We start from the raw sequence: 19,034 nt of genomic DNA, 5'->3' as shown, positions 1-19,034 counted from the left end.
GGCGGCCATGAGGAGCACAGTGAGACTTGGAGGGAGCGGGGTGTCCAGGAGATGTGGCGTGCGCTGCCTTGTCCGGGCCCCTCTGCGCCCCTCTTTGCCACCCCCAGGCAGCCGGCTCCCCAGAGGAGGGGCCCCCTTCCCGAGGCTGGAGAGAGATGCCCGCCGGGCAGAGAAGCGCTCTTGTGGCTGGCTCCCTTCCCGCCCACCTGCGCTGTTGGCTGTGCGTAGAAGCGGCGGCTGTTGAGCCGTTTTCCAGCTGGCAACCAGAGAGGGCCAAGAGTTCTGGGGAGGAAGGAGTCCAGCGCCCTGCCCCCCGGCAACGGGAGTGCGCCAGAGCCGTAGGCCGCTTCCAGCCCACCCACACAAACCCACACGCTGGTGGCAACGCCAGGCTCAGCGCTGCTCGCGAAGCAAGAGGAGCGAAGGGGCAGGAGGCGCGCTTTCTGCTGCGCCAGGGGCTGCGGGGAGGGGGGGCAAGGTGGCTGGCCGGGCAGGGGTGAGTGGCAGCGGGCACCCTGGGCCCAGGCGGAGGCAGGCCTTCCCAGCCAGGCCCTGGGGCACCAGGCCAGGGGGAGGCAGCCCAGGAGGGCTGGGAGGGAGCGTGGCTGCAGCCGCCCGAGGCCTCTTTCCAGCCATGGCCCCGGGCCACTCCGCCGCTGGGCGAGCCTTCTCCGGGCTGGTGCCCTCGGGCCACTTGGGACCACAGCATGCGTCACCCCCACCGGGGGGCCGGTGGCCAGGCATGTCGGGGCCGCAGAGCGAGAGCGGCCGGCCAAGGAGGGAGCAGCTGCGGAGGGGCGCCAGACGGCACCAGGGGCAGGCCGGGGGCTCCGGGAAGCAGCCTCTGAGCTGGGCCGCTCCCGGGTGACGCGTGGCCCCCGTTGCTCCTGCTCTGGAGGTACCGCCGGGGTTGCTGCGGCACCGGCCCCCAGGGGGACGCCCGGCCCACACCCTCCCGCCGCCGCAGCGGGCCTGCCGCTCTTGGCCCCCGGGGCTGGGGGCAAGTGGGGGCAGCACGGCAGCCCCTGAGGCGATGAGCGGCGGAGGCGCCCGCCTCGCTCGCGCCAGCTGCAGGAGCCCCTCGCGCGGGAGGCTGGCTGGGAGATTTACGGCCGTCTCTCGTTGTTTAAAGACTCTCGTCCAGGGCTGCTCTGTGAACTTCACAGCAAACGTGGCGGCGTGGATGCGGCAAATTTATGGCGCCGGCTCCGAATCCCCAGCCCCATTGTGGGCCAATCCGTCTTCCTGGCACTGAGGATGGAATTAAATTATTGTAAAATAAATCTCTGGAAATGATGGAAAGAGTGTCGGGCGGGGGCCAGGGGCTGACAGATGGACACGTGGCCCGGTCAACAAGAGGCTGGGTGGCTTGCCCCCCCCCCCCCCCCGCTGCGGCAGGCCAGCGGGCTGGCCAGGAAGCCCCCACGAAGGGGCGGCGTGAGGCCAGCTCCCTGATGCATGGCCGAGGACATCGCGGGGCCACAGCCACCGGCAGGAGTGTGGAGCCCGACAGGCAGGGGGCGTGTGCGGAGCGCCTCCCTGTTCAAGCGCCCCCCCAAGCCCCCAGGCGGAATCTGAGCCTCAGCTCCCCAGGCTTGGACGCAGAAAATGCTTTGTGAGAACCTGCCCTTAACTGTACGCAGCAGTGAAGCAGGGAACGAAGTCTCTGAGCATACACAGAGCACCTTCATGCGCCCCACTGCACCCCATGCCCAGGCCCCTGGCATGCAAGCGCAGTGGCGGGGAGAGTCCTGGCCGCCCGGCCACAAGCAGCACCCTGAGGGCGGCCCTGTGCGACGGCTGCCCGAGGGGCTCCCCCAGCCCACCCGGCCACGGGGCTTCCGGGGGTCCCCGCACAGTCGTGACAGGAACCCCTGGGGCCGAGAGCTGCGAGGGCGATGCGGGGGCGCTACCTGCAGCCCGGCCCAGGCAGGCGCGAGCGGCAGCCCACCCAGGGGAGGGAGCTGGGGGTGGGTCGTGCTGGGGGTGGGCTGTCTCACGAGGCCCAGGTGAGCCGGGGCGGGAGACCGGGCCGGGTGGGCTGCAGCCAGAGCTACTTGCGCTGCGAGGGGCTCTGCGGCAGAGGGGGGCCTCGAGGCCCCCAGGCCCAGCGCCGGTGTGCAGCTCCGCCCCAGGGAAAGGGCATGGAGCCGGGCAGGCCCTGCTCGGCTGGCCCAGCCCCTCGTCCTTCACCCTGGAGGGCGCCCTTGGTCGAGCCCCGGGGGCGGCCCTGCATCGTCCCTGGCCGGGCACAGGGGAAGCGCACGTGCAGCGCGGGAAGGCCCAGGCGGGGGCTGGCAGGAGGGGTGGCGCCTGCTTGCGGGGCCCCCTCGCGCTCCCCGGCCTGCCCGAAGTGCGGCCCTGTGGCGAACGGTCCGTCTGGGGGGCCTGCACCCGTCCTTAGCGGGGCACTGGAGCCTGCCGCCCGCTCCTGTGCGCAGAGCCGCTTGCTGCAGCGACGGGGGGGGGGTCACCCTCCCCAGGCCTGCGGGGGTGCAGCCCTCTGGCCTCAGGAGCTCCTTGCGGAGCAGCGGGGCTGGAGCTGGCGTGCGCGTGCGGCCGGAAACCCGGGCACGGGCGTGGGGCGGACAGTGCACGAGGGTGCTGGGGCGCTCCGTGGCCGGGGGAGGCCCTCCTCATGCAAGGGAAGCTGGCGTGCCGATCCAGGGCAGATGGGCCTACCGAGGGGCAGCGGGGGACGGAGGGGGGGGCAGCTGGCCACGGCCCCCCACACTCCCCAAGGGGCCCCCGTGCCACGGCGCTTGCAGGGGCTTGCCCACCTGCGCTCCGGGGCCTCTGGGGCCTCGGTGGCCCTGGCTCCGGGCCGACCCCGCAAGCCCCACCTCGCAGCCCCGGCGGGCCGCCTGCCCTCCCGCTCTGCTGTGGATCGATGCCGGGGGAGGGGGCGCCGGGCGAAGGCTGGCGGGGGCTGCTCGCGACAGCTGTCCCTTCCCCCGACAGCCGAATGGGGGGCTCAGAGGAGCATGAAATCCCGGCTCCGCTATCGATTGGGGGGGGGGCATGGCTGGCAGTGGGTATTTTTAAACCAGGCTGGGGCGTTGGGATCCTTCCACTTTGTTCTGGAAATAGGAGTTTCAGCGTTTTATTTGTGCTCAGCCAAGTGGAAACCTGGTTTGCCACCGCCTCCCCCCCCCCCCCGCCCCCCCCCCCCCCCCACCTCCGAATGACCATAAAAGGAGCAGCTGCCAGCCCAGGCGGCTTAACCCTTGCCAGGCCGGCCGGATTCCTGGCCCAGGAGAGGGCGGTGGCCTCGGAGGGCCGGGGAAGCCGGGGCAAAGGCGGGCCGGCTGCTGGGCCCCCGGCGTGGCCAGAGAGCCGCCCGGGTGCAAAGCGAGGCCGACCCACAGGAGAGAGGGCAGCGCCTGGGCAGAGAAGCACGCAGCACCTGGCTCAGGGCCGCTGATTTGCCCCCTGCCCCCTCCCACTATGGCTCCAAGCCCTCCGTCCCCTTGGCCTTCCCGGCTGCTCCCCCCCCCCCAGGATGCAGCATGGAAAGGGGGGGTGCACATTGCTCTGCTTCCAGAGAGAGGTGCAGAAGCTGTCCTTCCTGCCCCACAACCGCCCCGCCCCCCGGCCTCAGGCATCCCCACATCCAGGCCCTGGGCAGGAGGTGGGGCGGAATCATCCCCACTTGGGGCCCATCTCGTTGTGGGGGGCATGGCTGCCGCTTCCGACCAGAGGGCCTCCCCGGCAGGTGCACCTGTGACCGATGGCCGCGTCCTCCAATCGGGTGGCTGCGTGCTGCCCGGGGGGCGGGAGCTGGTGGAGCAGATGGCCCCACACGCGGATGCCGGATGCCGCTCACCAGCTGTTGATTTAATTGACTTCCTGCAGAAGTTTCTCTCCCATCTCTCACTTTAAATTAAGCCGGTTGCAAGGGTAAAATTGTTAATTAAAAGGCCTTTTGATTAGATAGACAAATATTTACCAATTATGGGTGACCCCGCCATCCCTTTTCGTGTCTGCAAACGCAACAATCAGCAGTTATCGCCACCATTATGTTGGCACTGATGTTCTCGCGCCGCGATCGCTCCCTGGTGGGTGGGGGCAGGGCAGCCCCGGGGGGGGGGGGGGGCGCCGCTTGTGCTTCGCTGAGCAGCTGGGGCAGGAGCGCCCGCACAGGATCCGGCCTTCACGCCTGTCCTCGCGCCAAGTCAGCACTCGCTCCCCAGGCGAGGTGCTCTGCGGGCACGGCCATTCTGCGCATCAGCACATCGGTGCCCTCATTAGCTGCCGTGATGTATGCCTGGCCCTGTCCATGTGCCCCCCGCCCCCCGGCAGCGCCTCGGCTGGAACAGGAATCGTGGAATGGCAGAGTTGGAGGGGCCAGGAAGGCCGCCGGGACCCCCCGCCCCCCACGGGGGCAGGACGCAGGCTGCAGCGCCCCTCTCCTCTGCCTGAATGTCTCCGGCGGGGGAGAGCCCCCCCCCCGGGCAGCCGGTGGCAGCGTCTCCCTCAGCAGCTGCTGTTGAAAGGAGACTTAAAGGGCGCGATTCTGAGGAAAGGCTCCCGGGTTCCTGTCTTCCGCACGAGTGAGCCTTGCTCTGCCCCTCTGCAGCCTCCCGGGAAAAGGGGCTCCAGTCGCTTTCATAGGGTGGCCCCTTTCCTCACTCCCCTCTCACGACAAACCTGAAGCCCCTCTGTGGAGGACGGCGAACACAGCCCCTCCCCACAAGCACTGGGGGAAGGGAAAGAGGCTGCCCCACCCCCTTTCAGTGGGGCGCCCCCCCATTGGAGAGGTTCTTCTCCCACTGGAGAATGTGGGCCAGATTGTCCCCTGCTCCCCACCTGGAAGCAGTGGGGAATCCTGGGAGGCCCTCGGGGCTCAGCTCTAACCAGCAAGTGAAGGAGGGAGCTGCCCCACCTTTGTCTGCTGCCCGGGGAGCCCCCCCCCCCCCGTTCTGGCAGCCGCAGCAGCCCGGCCGGCTTGCGTGGCCCAGCAGCCTGGTGGGGGGGCTGGCCAGTGTCCGGGCGGTGCCATTTCCAGCTGGAGCGGGGCTCACGGGTCAGGGGCACCCTCCCCAAGACACCCCAACTCTTGCACTGAAAGGTCCCGTGGGCACATCCAGGCGTTCTGCCCGGCTCTGGCACGCTGCTTGTTTGAGAGGGCCGTTCCTTCCTCGGCTTGCCCACCCACCCTCCAAGACCCCTGCCAGCCCCCCCACCCTGCAGCTGAATCCTGGAGTCTGGCCACGGGAAGGGCAGGTCCTGTGGCGCAGTCCGTGGCGCTGCTGCGACGAGAGAGCGGGCTGCGGCCTGCGGTATTTGCGCTGGAAGGCCGGCAAGTGCCAGAAGGCAGGCGCTAGCGTGCCCCCCAGCCAGAGCGTTCCTCGTGAGCAAGGCACTTTTCCTGGGGCAGACGGAGCCACGGAACGGAGTGTGGTCTCTGGTGGGTCTGGCTATTGCCCCGCGGGCATGGAGGCCCACCGGACTGTCTCCGCCGGCCCCCCCAGGCAGCCGGCCGGTGCCGCTGCCCACACTGCAGAGCACGGGGGCCTCCAGCCACCCCTGCCCAGCACTTCTGGCTCTGCGCTGCGGCTTTCCGCTGCTCACAGATGCGGGACGTGCTTGCCAGGAAGACGGCCCAGGCGCATGAAGGGCCCGGTACGATGGCGGTGCGGAACTAAAGCAGCGAGAACTGTCGACGCAGCCAAGCACCAGCCGGGGCCTGGCCCGTTCCCCCTGCAGCGCCTGGCCCGGGGCGGGGGGTGGGGATAGTGGGTGGCTGGACGGACCCTCGCCCCAGGCACGTTCTCTCTGGACCCACAGGCCCCGCCACACGTGTGTGCACCCCTCCCCGCCAGGCCCGGGCTGGGGACGGGCTCGGCACACACCGCCGCGGTCTGAGACACGCGCTTCCTAAAAGCGGATTGTCGATGGGCACGAGCTAAGGAGCTGATGGATGACTCTGAATGAGTGTTCAGTTTAAATTACCCGTCGCGCAGGGCTCCAATTCATGGCTAATTCATCAGACACGCACGCCTGCCCAGAAACAAAAGGAGCCCGGACCGCACCGCTTGCCGAAGGGGCTGAAGCCCACCAGCAGCCCCCCGCTCGGGCGCCCGAAGGCGACTCTGGTTGGGGAGCGTGGGGGGGAGTGGGGGATGCCACCAGTGGGGGGGGATGCCCGCCCACCCACCTCTTCCAAGCTGACCCGCCCAGGCCCTCCTCCCTGCGGGGGGCAGAGCCAGAGGGAAGCCGAGCGGGCACGGCGGGGGAACTGAGGCAAGGGCTCAGGCCGGAGGGCCTGGCCCGGGAGGGGGAGGCTGCCCAGCCAAGGCCTTCCGGAGCACCTTGGCCACGGTGTGGGGCAGGCCCGCCCCCGGCTGCTTAGAGAGCTGCCCGTCCCTCCCCAGCCTCCAGAGGAGCCAGGACTCTGAGATGCGGGGGCGATGGCCACGATCCAGCGCTGGGCCCGCTCCGGCCGGGGCAGGGCTGGGTGCTCAGGCAAGAGGAAGCTGCCCCTTGAAGCAGGCACTGCCCCCCCCGGAGCGGCCCCCGCGGGCAGCGAGGCCTTGGCCGGCCCAGCCACACCAGGCGGCCACCTCGCGAGTGGCACCATAGCCGCAGCCCAGCGCGTCCACACAGCTCCTGCGGGTGCTGCCCGCCACCTGCACAGGACGCACCAGGTCTGGCGATGAGGCCCAGTGTGGAGTGCCGTGTGCTGCAAGAGCACCAGAAGCTTGGGGGGGGGGGGGCTGGAGACAGAGCCTTCTCGGGGGTGGCTCCAGCCCAGCGGACGTCCCCTGCAAGACCCGCCTGTGGCTGCTGTAAGTTTGTTGTTCTTGTTATTAGACTCATCCTGGCTTTGAATGAAAGTTGCAGCGGTATTTGCTACTGATGGGTAATTTGCTACTTTGCGTTTTTGTTCTGTAAGCGGCTTTGGGGAGGGCGATCTTGAAAGTCTGCTAAGAAATTGAGGAACAACATACAGATAAACGGGCAGTACCAGCTGCATCAGCATGTAGTGAGCAGAGCCGGCTGAAGCCGGGGTCAGACTAGATGGCCCAGGAGGCCCCTTCTGGCTCGCTCTGGTCCTCTGCTTTGCAAAAGTGCCAGCGCTGCGTAGGCAGGAAGGCGTGATGTCCCTCAAGCCCTCTCGGTGCCAGCGCCTCCCTGCAGCTGAAGTGCCGACCTCCCACCACAGAGCGGCTGTGGGACCCAGCGGGAGTGGCCCTCGCAGGCGCAAGCGGCCAGGCACAGGCAGTGCCCCCAAAGGGTCCTGCCAGGGGGCTGCCAGGAGGCTGCCCCCAAAGGGCCCCGCGCCGCTTGCTGCAAACACATGTCAGCCATCCAAGCACACTCTGATCTTGGTGTCCAGCTGGGAGAAGGGGATGTGGTGGCCAGGCAGAGGAAGGACATGGCAACACAGAAACGAAGCGAGTCACAAGGGGTCAACTGGGCCATCTAGTCTGACCCCCAGGCTCCAGCCGGCTCCACTCATGTGACCCCCAACATGTGGTTGTCCAGTCTTTCCTTGAACACCCTCAGCGATGGGGCCTCCACCACCTCCCTTGGAAGCCCCTTCCATATCCCAGGGGTCCTAAACCTCAGGAAGTCTTCCTGGCATCCAACCTGAAGCCTGGTTCCTCGAGCTTTCCCCACTGGGATGTGTCCTGCCCTCCACCGCAGGGGAAAACAGGTCTTGGCCCTCGTCCACATGGCATCCCCTCACATACCTGCAAGTCACTGAAAGATCCCCTCAGCGTCTCCCCTTCCCCAGGCTGAAAAGCCCCAGCTCCCTCGACCTCTCCTCATACGTCTTTCCCCCATCCAGCCACCCTTCTCGTGACCCTGCGCTGGACCCATTCTAGCCTAGCTGAGCCTCTCCTAGAAGGTGGCGCCCAGAGTCATGTGGGCACACCAGGACACGGGCAGACGGAGGACAGAGGTGGCCAGTTGCGCCCTCATCACAGGCGAGGGGGCGGAGTGTGGCCACGCCGCGTGGCATCCCTCCTGTCCCCGAGTCCTGGCCCTCCCTCCGCCTGCTTCCCCTGAAGCCCGTGTGTCTTTCTCTACACGGAGCCACTCGCCCTGAGAAGACCTTGGGAAGACACCGCGAGCCACCGCGCCTTGCAGCCGTTCCCCAAGGCTGCTGTGTGCGGACGAAGGGAAGGGGTCCGTGGGCCCGCTGCCGCCCCTCTGCGCCGGGGCTGAGGTGCCCCTCAAGGACGGGGCGCCGCTTCTGCCAGGCGGGCAGCAGCCAGACTCATGTGCGGCAGGAGCGCCTCTCTGCTCCCAAAAGGCCAGGGCTGTGCCGGCTGGCCAGAGCGCTCTTTCTAGGTCATTGGCCGCTCTGTGGGGCTGGAGCTTCACAGGCAGAAAAACCTGGCCAGTGGCCTTGATTAATCCCCTGCAAATCCCACGTCACCGGGGGCTGGAGAGAGGGCGTCCCAGAATGGTTCCCCACCAGGCGGGGGGATGCAGCCCGTGTGCCGCAGGGCATCCGCCACGCATGGCTTTGGAGCGGGGCACTCGGCAGGGAAAGCTACCGAGCTGCCTGGACGGCATAAATCTCCTGCCACGGCAGCAGATTAGCCACCATGGCCAGGGGCCGGCGGCCAAGGCTGTCCAGCGGCTTGCGCAGCCGAAGAGCCCGCATGCTAATGCAGAGCGGCCAAGCCTGGCCGGCGGGCAGGAGGGGAGCTGGCCGGCCGGCCGGCCCACCCGCCCACCTCCACGGCTCCCTGCAGAGCCGGCGGCCGGTCAGCCGGGGTGCGGGTCTTCGCGGCACTCGCCCCTCTTTGAGGTGGGGCCTCCCAGCCCCTGAGGGGGGGCTGCTTCCATCCCCCACCCCAGCTGAAAAAGATCCATCAGGAGCCTTCCACTCCAGCAGGATATATATTATCTAAATTTGATAAGACAACTTAATTTCTCTCCATGTCTGTTACTGGCGATAAAACCGGGAGACTTTTATGACCCGGAGTCCTCCGCAAGATTGTCAGGAACTTATTATACAAGGTATAACTGGATTTCTCCCCGCAGATGGCTCGCAGCCATGAGCTGTAACGCAATTCTGCAGCACATTTGGTGGAATAAATGCAGAGCACTTGTTACCGTGATTCTGATAAGAGGGAAGGGAAGTCGCTCTTGCAGGCTAATTGGGAATCAGATCGGCTTTGCCTTGCTGTGAAGGGCGACGAGGGGAAGAGCCGCACTCCGCGGGGCTGGGGCTGGGCGGGCGCGGCCCTCCCTTTGTGGGTGCTGTGAGCGGCCGAGCCCCAAGGAGGGCTGGCCAGGTCCCCCCTGCTCCCCGATTCTTGGGGTGAACGTGCGCCCCGTGGTCCCTGGCGTGTGTGGGCACCACCGGTTCTTGCCAGCCAAGCCTCCAGGGAGGCCCACAACCACACTCCAGGTCTCCCCGTGGCACCTGGCTTGGGGGGTGGGGGTGGGAACGCACGGCACGCGAGGCAGCCGTGACCCTGCTCCCCCACCTCGGGGCTCTTGTCAGCTTGCCCGACTCCTCAGAGCCCAAGCCGGGCTGGGCTCTGCTGGCTGAGCCCCCAGGCCAGCACCGCGGGGGGGGGGCATCTCATCCAGCAGAGCTGGGGGCAGACTGGGCAGAGGCCTCTTCCTGGGTGGGCGAGCTGGCTCGGCAGAGGCCCTGGGCGCAAAGCGGGGCCTGTGGGGCACCTCGGAGCCCTTGGGCCTGCGGGGCGGGGGGGGGGGGGGCAGCCCCTGGGCCCAAAGGCTGCTGAGTAAGCGGGGGGGCAGGGGGCCATCTCTCCCCAGTCAGCCCCACCCCAGGGCTGGCCAAAGCAGAGGCCAGCGCAAGGGCTGCGGTTTCCACGCGCTGCTTCTTTGCACGGCGCCCTGCAGGCTGCCGGAGGCACGCTCATTTATCTCCATTTGCTCCTTCCCGCCTCCTGCCCCGAATTTCCAGCCAGTGCTCCAAGCCGAAAGCTTATCTCCTTCACCTCTCAGAATCAGGAAACAATTGCAGCCCCTTCCTTCTCTTTGCTGATGGCAGGCCTGCTGGTGTCCGTGCAGCAGAGGGCAGCCTGGCCGGAGGGGCAGCCGAGCCCCACACTGCCTCGGAATGGAAACGCAGCAACAGAGCGACTCGGGAGGGCCCCCCGGCCATGTAGCCTGACCCCGGCTCCCGCCGGCTCTGCGCATGGCATGCCCGCCATGCGCGTGTCCATGGGAGAATGCATCCCCGCCACACGGTGCCCTCCAGCTGCCTCGAAGAGAGGGCAGGTTGCAGGGAGCGTGCTGGGTGGCCGGAGGAGCATTTTATTTATTTATTTATTTTATTTATTAAAACATTTTAGAAGTTCATCTGCCGGCACAGGGGGCAAGTGGGTGGCAGTCGTCCGTGGGACCAGCTTGTGCTGCTGCCCATGCAAGCCGCCGAGTTCCACAGGGCTCTTTGCCAGTCCAAACTGGAAGGGCAGCTGGCACTCAGCTCCACAGAGGCCACGGAAGGAGCTGCACTGGAAGAGAAATGGCTGCTTGGCTCCCACGTGCAACTCGCAGCCTCCCCGCCGACACTGGAAGCCGAGATGCGAGGGGCCTTGCCATCATGTCCGTGGGGCTCATCGCGACGGAAAGGCCCTCTGCCCCATGCGTGCCCCCGCTGATCATCCCACACGGCCAAGGCCAAAGGATGAGCCGCGAGGAAAGCCTGCCAGCCACCAGCCCCGCAGGGGGGCGCCCCCTGGAAGCGGCCGGCCGGGCCTGAGGGGGCCCCAGGTCCCGCCAGCCTCGCAGTGCTTCTCTCGCGGTGCTTCAGCAGATCAGGCCGGCGTTCAGGATCACCAGAAAGTGCCCTTCCTCTGAGCAGGGGCAGAGCAGGAGGCCTTTCCCAGCCCTTGCTAGTCCACAGGAGAGCAAATTCTAGGAAGGCGGAAGCGGGGCAGCAGCACGCCCCCTCCTTGGCTGCGCTTTGTCCAGGCAGCTGCCCAGCTCCATGCAAGGCCCAGGTGGCCGGAGAAAGACTAGGGCGGTCCCTGCGTTCAAGGAAGGGAGAGGAGAAGAACCTGGGAAGTCCGACATCGGTCCCGGGGAAAATTCTGGGGCAGATTATGAAGCAGCCCGTCTGCAAACACCTTGGAAGCCGTGCAGAGATCGCGAGAAGTCTGTGTGGATTTTGCAAGAACGGATCCTGCCAGACTGAACTGGTTTCATTTTCTGACTGGGTAACATCCCTGATGGACTGTGGGGATCCTGTGCACAGACTCTTCCTTGACTTCGGCAAAGCTTTTGACAAAGTGCCCCAACATCTTCTGATTACCAAACTAGCTAAAAGTGGGTTAGATCCGGACACTGATCCGGTGGAGCCACCGCTGGCCGCAGAATCGGCTCAGAGAGGGCTCCTCAGTGGCACCTCCTCAGACGGGAGAGGCAGCGAGTGGGGGGTCCCGCAGGGTCCAGGCCTGGCCCCGAGCTCTTCCGCATTTCTATCCATGACTTGGATGAGTAAGTTCAGGGAACGATGCTCAGAGCTGCAGATAATACAAAACTGGGTGGGAGAGCCAATACCCTGAAAGACGGAAAGAAGGCCATCTCGATAGCTTGGAACGCTGGACTGAAAACAACAGAATGAGATTCAGTGGGGGAAACGCCAAGTTCTGTACCTAAGAAAAAGAAACCAAGTGCAGTGTTACAAGATGGGGAACACTGGCTCAACAATTTTGCAAGTGCAAAGGATCTCGGAACCGTTGCAGGTCACAAGCTGAGGATGAGCCCACAGGGAGACGTCTCTGCGAGAAGGGTGAGCGCTAGTTTGGGTGACGTCACCTTGAAATCACGCGGGCTGCCGGTCTCCCTCCGTCCAGCACTAGTCAGTCCTGGTCTCGAAGAGCATGTCCGGCCCTGCACAGCCACGGACAAGCGGGAAGAGATTCAGGGCAGGGCGACAAGGATGACCTGTGGGCTGGAAGCAAAGCCCTGCGAGGAAAGAGCTGGCCATGTCGAACCTCAGGAAGGAGAGAGAGGACAGTGCTCTGCACGGACCGGAAAGGCTGTCGCAAAGAGGACGGCCGAGATCTCCTGCGATCATCCCAGAGTTCAGGGCATGGGATCATGGGCTCGGGTCACGGGAAGCCAGATTCCAGCTGCAGATCATGCGAAAGGGCCCGATGGCAAAGTGGGCCGGGCCTGCCAGCTGTATTGCGGCTCAGGGTTCGCATGGGCTGTTGCTTAAGATTCCAAAGAATGCGGTTTTCCGAAGGAAGTTTCTTATCGTGTGTCAGGGAGGAAATTATGAGAGCCTCGTTGTCCAAGGTTAAAAAGTGAGGGCCGCATGGGGAGCGGCTCCAGATAAGATGAAACGCTTTCTATTCAAATGAATGGGCTCCTCTCCTCTCTGTAACAAACGCTCAGTGTCAGTATGACAAATTAATCCTGCGCCGAGATCCGTCTAGAGCGCAGGCCGGCAGGGCGGAGGAGCGGCGCGCAGGCCCATTCCGGCTGCCGGGACCGGCTGCGGGGGCGATCCCTGAGGGGCCCCGGCGGGGGGAGGGACCGAACCGGGGCCCGGCTCCGGCCAGGACTAGCCGCTCCTCCTGGCGGTCCGTGGCTCTCGCCTTGCACACTGTCGTGGCCGCGCAGAGACCGGGTGCCCCTCAGGCGGGACAGCAGGAGCCCTTCAGCCCCCCAGGCCAGGGGGTGGCGGGGAGGGGCCAGAGCGCGGCCACGCGTGTGCCACGTGCTGCCTGCTGGGCCCCGCGAGTCTGCCGAGGGGGGACACCGGCCTGGCCGGGTCGCCGCCAGCCCCGGACCCCAGAGAGGAAGGGGAGCGCACGGCCCGGGGCACACAGCCCAGGGCTCCCCGTGAAGCCGTGGCAGTTGCTGCGGAAGAGCCATGCCGCTTCGGGCCCGGCCGAGTCCGTCCCGTCTGGGCTCCTGGCCCCACGGCAGGGGCCCGCGAGGGCACGAGCGAAGCGGCCTCCTCGCAGTGGGGACGGGCCGTCATGCCCCACCCGCCATGAATTCGAGGCGCGTGTGCCCGTCCGATGCTTTAGCGTTGTGTTCACTTTAAGCGACCCACTGCCCCCTCGATCCACCTGCCTCGGGGAGAGCGAGTTGCGTGATCTACCTGCGCTGGGCAGGCGCCCCAGGGGAGGGAACCGTGGCTGCCGCCCGCCAGCTTGGCCAGGTGCCTGCCCCAGAGAGGCCTGGCAGGGCGCCGAAGGGGAGCGGGGGGGGGCTGTGGGAAGGAGCTCTGGAGGCGGCCCCCCGCACTGCGGCTGGACGGCCCACGTGGCTCCCACAGCCCAGAGCCTGGACAGAGACAGAGATGGATGGGGCGCCCACTCGAAGCGGCAGGTGTGCCTCGCTCGCTCGCTCGCGGGGAAGCTGAAGGTCAGCGCCAGCCGGGGGGGGGCAGGGGGGAGCGGAGCCTGGCCCAGTCTGGGAGGGCAGGGCTGGGGAGGGGAGGGAAGGGGGCTCAAGGGCCCGGAAACCAGAGGCGTGTGCAGGGAAGCAGAGCGCCCACGGAGGAAGGGCTCCAGGGGGAGCTGGTCGCTCTAAGAACCCATGGGCAGCCCCCACACAGGGCTGCTTCCTCTGCTGGTGAAACCCGCTCCCCCGGCAAGGCCTTGTCCCCCCCTTCGGGCACGGAAGGCGCCCCAGGGCCGGCACCCAGCTTCCTTCCGGGGCGCGGGTACAGGCGACCGGCCATGCTGGCCTTCTCCTGGGAGGCACGAGCCGGCCTGGCAGGAGGGGTGAGCTGCGAGGGATGCCGGAAGAGATGCTGTGGGGCAGGCGGGCAGGGGCTGGAGGCCCCCCTCCCCGGCCCACGAGGGAGTGGAAAGGGGCTTCAGCGGGGAGGCGAGAGGCCCTTCCCATCTCCTGGAAAGCAGGGTGGGCACGGGGAGGCGGCCCTGGGGAGCCGTGGCACGCGGCGCCAGGAGACTCGGGAGGCGCGTGGGTCCGTGGAGCAGATCCATGGAGGGCCGGGGCTGCTGTGCACAGACCTGGCAGGCCTCTCGCGATGGAGCACCTGCTGAGACGGCCGGCCAGCGCTGGCCCTCTGCCCCTGCTGGCCCGTGTGGCAGCGGCTGTGAAGCCTGGAAGCTGTGGGACTCCCAGCAGGGAGGCTTTTGGGGAGCAGCTGCCTTTTCCTGGTCCCCCCAGTCAGGGTCGGGGTGCTGGCGGTGAGTGGCCACTGCGCAGGAGGCCGGCTCCCCGCCCCTCGGCCGAAGCCACCCGGAGATGAAGACACGGCTCCTCGCGAGAACCGGGGGAACACGCTGGGCGTGGGCCTAATGCTGCGGATGCGGGAGGCAAACACCGCGTCCTGAGCCACGGTCAGGGCGAGTGGGACCCCGTCCAGGACAGGTGGAGAATCGCCCAGCCGGACGGACGATCCCCCCACCCACAGCGCCTCCGTCTGGTCAGCACTGAGCCTGCTGTGGGCCCTCCATTGCCCTGCTCTGCAGCGGCCGCTGCCCTGCCTGGACGCCACGAAAGGGAGAGGCAACGCTGAGCGCCACGCGCACGGTGACGGCACCTCGGCCCTCCCTCCAGGGCAGCCCTGCGCGTGGCTGGTGCCGAGCGGCAGCACCGCCTTCTGGCATTGGCCGCCGGCCTGGGAAGGAGCCGCTGCAGTGCGGGGCCTCCAGCCCCCACCTCAGGGCACCGGGTCCGTGGGGCCAAGAGCCACCGAGAGATCCGGGAGAATCCACAGGGTCGCAGTCCCCCGTCTCCTGCCTGGCAAAGGTCATCCCACATGGCGACCAAGGCACAATTTTAAAAGCACAATTGGCAACAAAGCCAGCAATAACAAAAGGTAGCAGACAACAGAGGAAACCAGCGCAGAGCCACAGAACAGTTCAAGTCGACCCAAGAACAAAAACGGACTTGTGTGGAAAGGGGCAGGAAGGCCACGTGACACCAAGGGAATCCCGACGGAAGTGCAGGAATGACATCAGGAGGGCTAAAGCGGAGAATGAATGGTGAGGTGCAGGTTGTCTGAACCCAGCTGCACTAGCAAGCTGTAGCTTTAAGCCATGAACAACCCATAATCCACAACCCAACTACAAACCATGGATTCTCTTCATGGGTTGTTCATGTTTAACAAACCACAGTTTGTTGGACCAGCTGGATTTAGACATCTCAATAACTCATGCTGTGTCAACTCGCACTCAGCCCATCCTAAACTCTTGAGTGGGGGTCACCGTGCTGCCAGAACCCAGAACAGAGTGTGTGGGGGGGTCTCCTTAGCGTGGGGGGTCTCCTTCCCTTGGGGTATCTAAGCAGGAGTATCAAAGCCAGTTCTGAGGCAAATGAGCTGCGCTTTGCATTGCAAATCCTGAACTGATTTACTGACCGCCAAGCTGCTCCCCAGCTGCACGATTCTCTGCATCCTGACACGTTCCGGCACCGTTTCTCCCTTTCTGGATTGTCCGTGAAGCGGAAGCATCATCCTTCAGGCTTCACGAGATGAGACAGACCCCTGGCTTCTGCTCGGATCAGCGGACCCTCCCCGCTGCAGGGTGCCGCTGATCCTGGCCCAGCTCTGCTCAGCTCGTCATTTCGGAGGCCTGCCTCTCCTCACCCTCCCTCACCCCCTTCGGCTGACCCCCAGCTCCCTCGCCCGCAGGTCCCGTGGGGCACCACTTGGTGGCAGCAGCCTCTGGCTGAGGGCCAGTCAAGCGGCCTTGTGGTGGGGGGTGGGGGGTGCCTGGGCCGTGGCGCCAGCGTGCGCGTGGGGAACGGACGGGCTTGCATGAAACGCTTCCGGAGTGCCAGGGGGCAAGGGGATCCAGCCGGTGGGGCTGCTGCAGCCGAGGAGGAGGAGGAGTGAGTCTTCCCGCCCTGCTGCGTCCTTTTCTCCCTCCTGGAAGGCTCCCCCCGGGCGCGGACAGGCCGGAAGCTTCCTGGCCGAGGGAGGGCGCCTTCTCCAGGAGGCGCTGCCCACAACGCCCACCATCCCCAGCGCATCTGCCTGGGCAGGAGCCAGTCGGCAGGAGCCACGTGGCCAAATGATTCGGAAACAGGGCAGCTTGTGCAGAATTGCATGCTTTTTTATACATGGATTGTTCTTCCGTCGGGCCGAGGCCTTTCCTCCGTCCTTTGGATCGTGCCTGCTCGATTGTGTGCCTGCAGATGCGGGCTCTCTCGCCTCGGACGTCCAGCACATTACATGCTTTAGCTGCTTTGTAGGCATTCCATGGTCACGACAGCAACTCACCAAAAGCTGCACATGGAACTGGAGCCCCCCGGGAAGTCGCGCGGCAATGCCCCGGTCCTTCCACCGCAAGGGAAGCATGAAGGAGGCCGGAAAGGAGCGCCGAGAGCAGGAGCAGCTGCGCTCCCTCTGTAGGTGCCCCCTTCCATTGCGGGAAGAGCTGAGCCTCGGCTGGAGAGTGGCTTGGCTCCTCTCTCTGGACAGGTTTGGGGACAGCGAGTGGCAGGCCAGGTGGGCGGTTTTGGGATCCAGTCAAGGCACCCATCGCATCAGAAGGACGCCACACCCGCCGGGCAGATGTCCAGCACACAAGGGAGTTCCGCAGGAAGGCCTTTGCGGGGCGCACAGGATCGCTGGTCCAGGAGCCTCTGCTCTTGACCCGCGGTGCACCAGTTTTGCCTGGAGCCGTTGTGGAGGGACCTCCTCAGACCCCTCCTGGGAGCCCAGGTAAAAATGTCCCCGCAGCCACTGTGCGTTTGGCCCACTGGGCAGCCCGGCAGCTCATGCCTTACTCCAGGGGTGGTTTCCGACCCCGTGGCTCGGTGTGTCACCCGGAACTGGCCAGCAGGTCCCAGTGCCGGACCTGCAGCCCTGCCTGCGCCCCACCTCCACCACCAGGCGGCCTGGCCGGGTGTCCCAGGGACGGCCTGCGAGATGGCAGGAAGGGCGGCAGCGAAGGGCGGGCGACGGTGGCAGCGGGCACTTCTGCGGCTGGGATGGCGAGCGGGCGGATGCCCCGAGTGGCGGAGCTGCCTCCTTGAGGGCTGGTCCTCCCTGAACCCCCCGTGGCAGCTCCCAGCAGGTTGGTGTCTGGCGGGTGCTCAGTGGGCAGCTCCGGCTCCGGAAGGGTTAACGGCCCTGGCCTTGAACCCCCCACATGTGGAAGTGCCCTCTCCACCGCGGTGGATGGGAGGGGGGGGGCTGCCTTGGTTTTCAGAAGGAATCACTAATATTATCCTCAAAGGGTTTTTTCATTCTGACTTTTAAAAAATCTAATATCTTCATTTCCATACCTTTTTTAAGCTAATTTGTGGAAAATTAAAATACTGAGGCCCACAAAGGCTGCATTTTAATTGAATCTTGTATCTGCGCCGCGGTGCAGAGTCTCTCTTGGCGTCCTTGATTAGCTTCCTCCATTAAATCATTTTTGCATCGTTTAGCTCAGATACCGTCTTCTGCAGGGCCTGGGACTTGGGGACTTGGGAGGCAGCCCCCCCCCCCCCGCACAAGTGCGCACGAGCACCACCCCGTGCTGCGGGAGGAGGAAGAGTGGCTGGCCCCGTCGGGCTGGCGGCCCCGCAGCCGGCCCCAGAACCCCCTCGCTTGGCCTGCGCAGCCCCTGCAGCGTGGCCGGCCCGCCCAGGGGGTCGCTCTGCTTCAGAGGGAAGGAGCCGGCCACGGCCACGGCCAGGGCTGAGGGGACCGTCTCAGGCTTTCCACCTGTGCGTTGAGAGTGCGCACGAGGTGCACACCGGCCTTCACTCCCACATGGCTCAGTGGCACGGGAAACCCACCGGGAGTGGCGGCAGGCGCCCCCTTGGCACCGGATGCAGCTTCGCCACCGCCCTGCCAGGGAAGATGCAAGCCGGGAAGGGAGCTGAGGCCCTTCCAGACACCGCGGGGTCAGCCTAGCTGTTCCCACCAGCCGGAGGCTTCCTCCGCGGCCGCCGGAGGGCCGCATGCTGCTGGGCACGCTTTCTGTGATCAGCAGGGAGCAGAGCCAGCGCAGTGGGGGGCCCTTAGGTGCTCCGGCACCTCCTGCCCACAGGTCAGAGCACCAGGTCGTCCCCAGGGCAGCGGGGAGCCGAGAACACGAGCTGGATGATGCGGCACGACCAGGTGATGCGGCGGCAAAGGGGGCACGTGCCATCCTGGGCTGCATTAACCGCGGTATCACTTCCACGCCACACAAAATGTAGTTCCCCCTTGCTCCGCCCTGGGTCCTGCGTCAGCTCTGGGCACCTCAGCTGAAGAACGATGCAGCCAAGCTGGGAAGGGTCCAGAGGAGGCAGCAAGGCTGATCCAGGCCTGGAGGCAAAGCCCGTGAGGAGCGGCTGGAGGAAGCAGGCCTGCGCAGCCTGGAGACAAGGAGAGGCTGGGCAGGTGGCTTACCTGCAGCTGTCAGGCTGTCTGCATTCACACGTGAACAACAGACTGTGCAGAGTGCAAAGCCCCTGTGTGTGATGCACAGAGGCCTTGAAGAAGCAAAGCTCACACCAGAAGAGGGCCAGGATCTGCTCTCGACCATCCCAGAGTGCAGCATGTGGCCCCAGTTGCCAGGAAGCCAGGTCCCAAGCGAGGCTTCAGAGAGAACTTCCCGCCTGCTGGAGCCGTTCGGCCGGGGAACCGCTGGCCCGGGAGGCTGGAGCCGTTCGGCCGGGGAACCGCTGGCCCGGGAGGCTGGAGCCGTTCGGCCGGGGAACCCCTGGCCCGGGAGGCTGGAGCCGTTCGGCCGGGGAACCCCTGGCCCGGGAGGCTGGAGCCGTTCGGCCGGGGAACCGCTGGCCCGGGAGGCTGGAGCCGTTCGGCCGGGAAACCGCTGGCCCGGGAGGCTGGAGCCGTTCGGCCGGGGAACCGCTGGCCCGGGAGGCTGGAGCCGTTCGGCCGGGAAACCGCTGGCCCGGGAGGCTGGAGCCGTTCGGCCGGGGAACCGCTGGCCCGGGAGGCTGGAGCCGTTCGGCCGGGAAACCGCTGGCCCGGGAGGCTGGAGCCGTTCGGCCGGGGAACCCCTGGCCCGGGAGGCTGGAGCCGTTCGGCCGGGGAACCCCTGGCCCGGGAGGCTGGAGCCGTTCGGCCGGGGAACCCCTGGCCCGGGAGGCTGGAGCCGTTCGGCCGGGGAACCGCTGGCCCGGGAGGCTGGAGCCGTTCGGCCGGG

This window comes from Varanus komodoensis, unplaced genomic scaffold, assembly GCF_004798865.1.
Source record: "Varanus komodoensis strain SLA01 unplaced genomic scaffold, ASM479886v1 scaffold117, whole genome shotgun sequence".
NCBI classification, from domain to species: Eukaryota; Metazoa; Chordata; class Lepidosauria; order Squamata; family Varanidae; genus Varanus; species Varanus komodoensis.
The sequence above is the reverse complement of the archived record's forward strand: the minus strand, read 5'-3'. Positions refer to the sequence as shown.